Here is a 7,747-nt window from a genome sequence, read left to right on the forward strand (position 1 = left end):
CCTTTTTTTTTTTTTTTTTTGCCAATTCTCCTACCTTTTTATTGAGAGGGGGAATAAAAAGCCACCCAGCACTAAAACAGAATATGCTTGGGTATTTTGTCCAACTCTCGAAGCGTTGACGTGGAAGTGATATCCATCAGCTGTCCAGTCCTTGAATAGAGCAGGTATGTTTGTGTAAGACGGAAGTGGTGCCTTGCTGTCCCTGGAGCTTGTGTGAGCTGGGGAGCCCATCCGGAGTGGAGGACGCTCCTGGGATGTACAGGCTGGATTGGATTCGGGTGGGGAGAGCGCATGAAGCTAAAGGGCAGTTCCGGGCCAACTGGTGAAATTTAGATGTGGAGTGCATGTTAGTGTAGTGCTGTCATTGTACCCGGTCACCTCAGGAAGTGGCCTCAGTATTAGAGATGCGTTACTGAAGTCTTCAGGGCTGAAGGGACACGGTGTCCCCAACACTTTTCTCTCTGGGTTTGTATATAAGGTGACACAGATCATACTTGGTGGTTTTGCTGAGTATATGAGAGTAAGCTGTGCTGTTAATTTAATGTTTGTGTTGTTTTTAAGATAGGAAGTTAATTTTTTTTAACTATTTAGAGTAGACCTTTGAGTTATGATTGGCTTGACATACGAAAAACTTGGGTCATGACTGGCATTTTAGTTTTAACTTAGGACCAAAGTCTAAAGTTACAATCTGGCCGCTTGTGCCTCCAGATGGTCTCAGATCAGATTTAACCCTTGGAGTCCTGGAAGGAACATCACAGCATCCTTTCCTGTGAGTGGTTCACTGAGAGATCCTGGGCCAGGGTCTCTCTAAGGACCCTGAGGTCTGCCTGTGTACAGGAGAGAGACTGTGGAGGCTGTGAAGAGGAGCTGAGCCTTCACTGACCATCGTGAGTTACAACCAGCCCTCGGGAATGGTTGAGTTCATAAGTCAAGGGTCCAGCGTATCTGCAGAGCAGATTTTGCTGGGGTCCTGTGGTTTTCTTTGCCGAATCTGGGGTGGCAGTGCCCCACTTCCGGTAGAGAGGGTGTCGCTGGAGGTGTGGAGTGTGTGAGGGGCTTGGGCGTATTCAGTCTCCTGTTGAGCGACACCCGTGCTTCTATGTACAGAGCTGGGACTTCAGGCGCAGCTGGATGTGCTCTTCTCCCTGTCCTTCTCCTTTGATTTTTTTTTTTTCCTCTGAGCTGCTCTAGCTTTCTCCATTTCTCTGGAGTTGGAAGGAGCAGCTCAGTTACATTTTATACTAAGTTACCCACATCCTGACACTCCTTGACAGTTTTAAGATCTTCTTCCAACACACTTGAGCAGAATGGATACTGGAATCTATTTTGACAGCTGTTGAAAATCTAGGCTGTTGTTACAGGAGGTTAAAGAGGTTATTTGTAACACTGTTATTATTCAAGGAACCTTTTGAAAAGATGTGCTGGCTGCTCAGGCAAATAATATTTTATAGAATTCACATGACTTTGTTTTTTTGCAGTTAGGTTATCAAATATAATGCTCTTCAGAATTCCAAGCAAGTAATATTTTCCATTAATTTCCCCCACCAGAGTATAAACGTACATGATGATGGGTTCAATTACCAGCGCCTTCTGAGACACAGGTGTACTCTTTAAATACAGTCTGTGACCAGCTGTCCTGCTGATAACCTTCCCTTTAAAAGTGACCTTTGACAATTTCATAAGGAATGAATATTTATAGTATTTTGTTGTCGAGCTGCTAAAAGAGAGTTCTATGCCTGTAACAGGTGGCTTCAGTTGGCTGCTTGCATTGAAACTTGATTCAGATAAAACACTGCATTATTTCACCATTGGAATTGTGACTGTGTGCCAGACCACTGTTTTCGACGCCCTGCATTTCAGCGTGGACTTGTGGGTGCCGGCTGCACAGTGTTGCTTGTGCAGACGCAGGAGCCCTGCACAGATGAGACACAGCAGCTGGGCAGTCTGTCAGAGGAGCTGCTTTCTCTTGGGTTTAGGGCAGCTGTTGGGATGAACCCTTTAGACCTGATCGTTCTTTGATCCCAAGCCCGAAGCACTAAAGACAACTCTGTCGGGTGAACTGTCAGTGCAGTGCTTAACACACAGTAGGTGCTCAAAGTGGGATTTGTTCCAGAGAATATTTGAGTCCTTACATTTCAGTTATCACTTACTTTTAGGTATGCTTTAATTCCTTAAAATAGAAGATCTTTCCATTACTGCCCTTCACCCAATTGCTTGGCAACACAATTAACATGTTTTCTGATTAAAATAAATGTTCTGATCTAAGTTTATACTCGATAAGATTATAACATAAAGGATCAGAAGCATGAAATGGAATTTGGCGCATAAGTTATTTCTGAGAAGTTTTTTTTTTTTGAAATACACTTATCTCCTGTGCCTCTCCAAAATTTATCAAATTGTGCTAATCAGTTTCTAGCAAATTGGGTGGAAGAGTTTTTTTTTAATAAAGATAACATTCTTATAAGAATAATTACATAAATTACATAAACCCCACAGAATAGATATTACTTGCATTTTACAGATGAGGAAACTTAAATTCAGAATGGTTGGAAATATACCTAAGGTCCCACATTGGAATTTGCCAGATCCAAAAAGAGAGAGAGAGAGAGAGAGAGAGAGAGAGAGAGAGAATATCATAAATTACACCTGTAGTTCTAGTTTGCATTTACTTTCTTTTTTGCCATAAATTTATCATTTTTTCAGAAATACACAACAAAATTATGGCATACAAGCATATTACATCATGTTGTGTAGGCCCGCACATGCTGCTTGGTGAAAAATATATCTCAGCTGCTTTTTATTCTCGGCCTGTCATTAATATTTCAGTGTATCATCATAAATTCTTTTACAACCGTATTTTATTTTATTTTTGAGACGATAATCTTGCTATATTGCCCAGCTGGTCTCTTGACTCCTGGACTCAACTGATCTTCCTGCTTCAGCCTCCTGAGTGCTACGACTACAGGTGTCTACCTCTGTGCCTTGCTGTAGCAGTGTGTTAACGGTGACTTCTGTAGGTCTTTTAAAGTTGATATTCTCCGATTCACAGACCTAATAGGTTAAAAAGCCTCATTCCATTGTGTCCAACTTTTTCTTTTCTTTCTTGCTGTACCGAAGATTGAATATAGGGCTTTACAGTGAGTTACATCCCTAGCCCTTTATTATTATTTTTTAAAGTTTTGAGGCAGGGTCTCCTTAGTCACTAAGTTGCTTGAGCTGGGTTCAAACTTGAGATCTTCCTGCCTCAGCCTCCTAGAGTTCTGGGATCACAGATCTGTGCCACTGTGCCTGCTTGTGTCTGAATGTTATAGCCATATATGGTATGGGCATGTTGGTTGGATTTTCCATGTTGGCCTTTTTTTTGGTCCATTCTACATCATATGTATGTTATAGATATAAGTAGCAAGCTTCCACGAATAAGAGAATTATTTAAAAAGCTTAGTGATATTTACGTGAGTTAGAGCCAATGAGTCCATATGTGGGAAGCATCCATGTCCTTCCGGGAGGAAATAGCTTAGCTCGTGTTCATTCATTCATTCATTCAGATTTTTGTGCCAATTCAGAAATATAACTAGAACTTTATATATTTTATATGAAAAAGAACCCATGCTGTGTTGGAAGTTGAAGACCCAGCCTGAGACGGCACACAACCCCTTCCCTAGTTTGAAAGCAGAGTCCATGGCTTGGATTATTTGTCACTGGTTAACCCTGATCTCTGCTGTCATTTCCTGTGAGGAAAGGGGCTCCCCCATACACTGCGATCTCCAAATATCTGTATGGCTCCTTTCTTTATTTCCTTCCGGCTTCTGCTCGCTCATCCCCTTCTCAGAAAAGCCCAGCCCACCATCCCCTCTAAGTCCTGCACCCTGAATTGTTTTATTCCTGGTGTTCGTCGCCCCATGACGTACTGGTCATGTGCCTGTTAACGTCTGGACTCGCCGTAGGATTAAGGTTCGTGGAAGGAGGGTGATGTGGGTATGCGGATTCCCTCCCCAGCATCAGCAGTGCTGTGTTGAGACAGTGTAGCTCACATGCATGGAGTGTTTGTTGAATGAAGTAACTCCCTGAACATTTGCGTGATTCTAACAGAGCTGGCACCGTACGTGGTGAAAAGTGCTGCAAGAAAAATAAAGCAGAAGACTTAAAAATGCCTATCTGTGAAGGGCTTGGCTTATAAAAGGGCAGAAGATACTGGTAGGTGGCTTCCTCTCTGTGTATCTTTGAGTTCTCCTCTTGGCTGATCACAGCCACTCTGTCAGTTGAACGGAGTCCTTCTGAGGAACATTATGTTCTTTTCATGACTTAATTAGCAGTGGCACAGAAATACAAATGTGTCAGCATGTGACTTTTGTTGTTTTTTGAGTCAGAGTCTTCATATATAGTCCAGGCTGGCCTTGAACTCACTGTGTAGCCCAGGCTGGCCTCCAACTCATGGCGATCCTTCTGCCTCAGCTTCCTGAGTGCTGGGATTGCAGGTCTGAGCCACCTCACCTAGCCTCTGAACTTTGTGTCTCCCAGAGCAGCAGCAAACCTTCCAGTGGCCTTCTCTTCCCCAAGGCAGCAGAGGCTGCCACGGAGGTGGCAGAACTCGGCAAATGCTAGCCAAGGGACGTGAGTGCTTTTATTGTAGTTTTCCTGCTTTAATCACGTGACTCGGAATCTTAAGTCCTCCAAAGGATACATCGCAGAGAGACTTCCATGTGTTAAGAATCAAGATTCCCCCACCTCAGGCCTTGTGCTCCCCTTCTGTGGTCGCTGTCACTCAGGCTGTCCCACTGGGACGGGAGAGGGGTGGCTCTAGGCAATGGGCCGCTCCCCTCCTGCCTGCACAGGAGTAGTTCTGCCGAGGCCTGGCGACCCCAGGAGAAGGGCCGTAGCCCCCGCCCCTCAGCAAGCTGCTGACCAACGTGGGTAGACATCATGTTCACAGCAGTGAGAGGCCCTTTGCTACTGGCATTTAGTGGATGGGGCGAGGGACAGCCGATGTCCTGTAGCGTTCAGAGCCGCTGTGTCCCGTCCCACTCGACTTCTGAATGTCCAGCCGGCCGCGAAGACACACTCTGCAGCAGACGGTCTTTTTCACCCAGGGTAAGCGGAGGGAAGCCTGTGTTTTGTTTTGCTGGGACTTTGCCCACTCTGGCGTTGCTGCTCGCGCTGTTGAAATGCACGTCTCCTCAGCACGGATAGCGTGGAGTTGTACTGACTGTGGAGGTGGCATCGGTCCTGCGTGGGCATCTGATACTGTAATGGAGATTGTCACCTCACAAGCTGTCCCGTTGCAGCTAGGTCAGAACACCGGTTTAGAAAATTACATGCTGATTAGGTTGCCTTCCCTGTGCTTTGCTTTTTTTCTTTGTTTTGATTTGTTTTGGGTTTTTTGGTACTGGGGATGGAACTCGGGACCTTGTGCTTAGGAGGCAGGCAGCAGCATCACTGAGCTGCATCCCGGCCCTCCCTGTGCTTTTCACCTCAGGGTGGATAGGGCTGGAAGCCTTCCCTCAAGCCCAGCTGCAGCCACACTGCTCGCTGCTCTTCTGCCAGAGCTCTGTTGGACCAAAGGGACTGGCGGCGGGTGCCTGTCCTGCGCCTCAGCTCCACAAACCCCACCCGGCCGCCGTGGGGGTCACCATCCTTGTCCGCCACAGCTCTGTGGCCCTGTTCCTTGAGAAGCACCCAGCTCACTCATGGCCGATCCATACCCTGGCCGATCAGCTGTCTTTATGTTTGTCTTCAGAGGGATCCTGGCTCCCTCCAGGAGACCAGTTGTCCTAGCCTCAGTTGTGTCCCCTGCAAGGTCTGCACTCTTCTGTAGAACCAGGTTGAGCTCACCTCCTCCGCGTGCCTGTCTTTTCCTGCCCGTCACTTTGCTACTTAATGAAGTGAACATTCCACGTGAAGACGTTTTTGACCAAAAAGAAACCACCATCTTTGATTCTGATACCCAGAGACACTCAATAGTCAGTATTTTAGAGCCTCTCCTTCAGGTTTTCTCTCTATTTATATGTGAACAAGGTAAGAATCATGCACTTTTTTGTTGCTGTTTTGAGACAGGATCTTGCTGTGCAGTTCAGGCTGACCTTGAACTGACTGCGATCCTCCCGCCTCAGCCTTCTGAGTGCTGGGATTACAGGTGTACCCCACCATGCCCAGCTAAGAATCATGTACTTTATGGAGTTTGTGTTTTGCTTTTTTCTTCGTATTTCACTTAATTTTGTATCGTGAGCATCTCCCTTCATTGCTATTCTTAGAAAACATGTTTATATAAAAACAAAATGATATAACATGCCTCTAAACACCACATTGGGCTTTGATGATTTCCAGTATTCTGTCATTCTGAATACATGGCTATATTGGATACATACTGTTCTATTGTTTGCATGATACCTAATTTATTTAGCCATTTCTGTATTGAACATTTGGGTGATTTCTAGTTTTCTCTAATTATGGATATTTATGTTTTTGCCCTTCTGGTCATAATTATTATTCTTGCTTCCTGGAGAATCTAATTAATTTCTTCATGATTAAGTAATTCTTGATTATTATTAGTTTCATAATCTGGGGTTTTATTGTATTTCTATGTGAGGCTGTTTTCATTGTCATTTTTCTTTTCTTCATCCATATTAGCCGGAATGGGTCTCAAATGAATTGGAATAATAAGTTTCATTTCCCAACCCACTGTTTGGGAGAAGGTAAAACTGGAGGCTGGGAATTGTAAGAATGGTATTTACTCCCTTCTGGATTATTTGAGAGGAAAGCCTAAGAAGGAATAAGGAAATAATTTGAGAAGAAATGACATCTGGTAAATTATTTTTCCTGTCCTATGGAAAATATAAATGCTTAATTTTTATTGAGAAATGGCCCCCTTCTAAGGCTAGACTAGTGACCATTTAAATGAAGTGCACTTGAAACCAATATGTAGAAGTGTTTTTCTTGAGCTGATTTAAATTTCTACTTGAACGAATACGTTGGTATCAATGACAGCCCACTGTTTTCAGTGAGAGGCCCTGTTGCTGCCTCTCTGTGGAAGAGGGGCTTTCTTGGGCGCTGGAGAGGGAGCTCCTCAGCGCAGGGACAGGGTGAGCCAGGCAGGGTGAGCTAGGAGGAGGAGGCAGGGTGGGGTGAGGTCACAGCGCCTGTGGGATAAACAGAAGGGTGCCAGACCCCCAGTTCTGACGGGCTTCCTCCTGCAGGATGTGCTGAGATTTTCAGGCCTGACCACATAGAGGAAGGTGACTCATGTGCCTACCTACTTGAAGAAAATGTCTTTGCTTCTTCTGTACACGAATAAAACATGGTGGCTATTTTTAAACATAGATATTTCAGGGATTTGCAGAGAGGTGTGTAACAGAGAAAGTAAAAATCTCCCCTGACTTGCAGGCCTCCCCACTAGCTGAGCTCTGCTCCCCCGCCCCTCTAAGGCCATCTCCGTGCCTGTATGAGCATGTGTTATCTGTGTAAGAGATGGAAGAAAAATGCTACTCCTTAAATTACTAGTGTTAATTAATCAGCAAGTATTCAGACCTTTGAAGTCTACAGACCCCATATGGTTCTCCTGGTAGTAGAAGATAATTAGTACAAATAATAGGACAGGATTTGTCAGCTGTGGGAAACTGTAGCAGAGAAAAAAACCTAAGAGCAAAAAAGAGTCAAAGCACAATTTTTTTCTTTTTTTATTGCGATGCATAATAAATACAATCGTTGTGGGGAACTGGTACACATATGTGTCACATTTGGATCCTTTTTCCTT

This window comes from Fukomys damarensis, unplaced genomic scaffold (assembly GCF_012274545.1).
Source record: "Fukomys damarensis isolate Sample0158 unplaced genomic scaffold, DMR_v1.0_HiC HiC_scaffold_17, whole genome shotgun sequence".
In the NCBI taxonomy this organism is placed as follows: domain Eukaryota; kingdom Metazoa; phylum Chordata; class Mammalia; order Rodentia; family Bathyergidae; genus Fukomys; species Fukomys damarensis.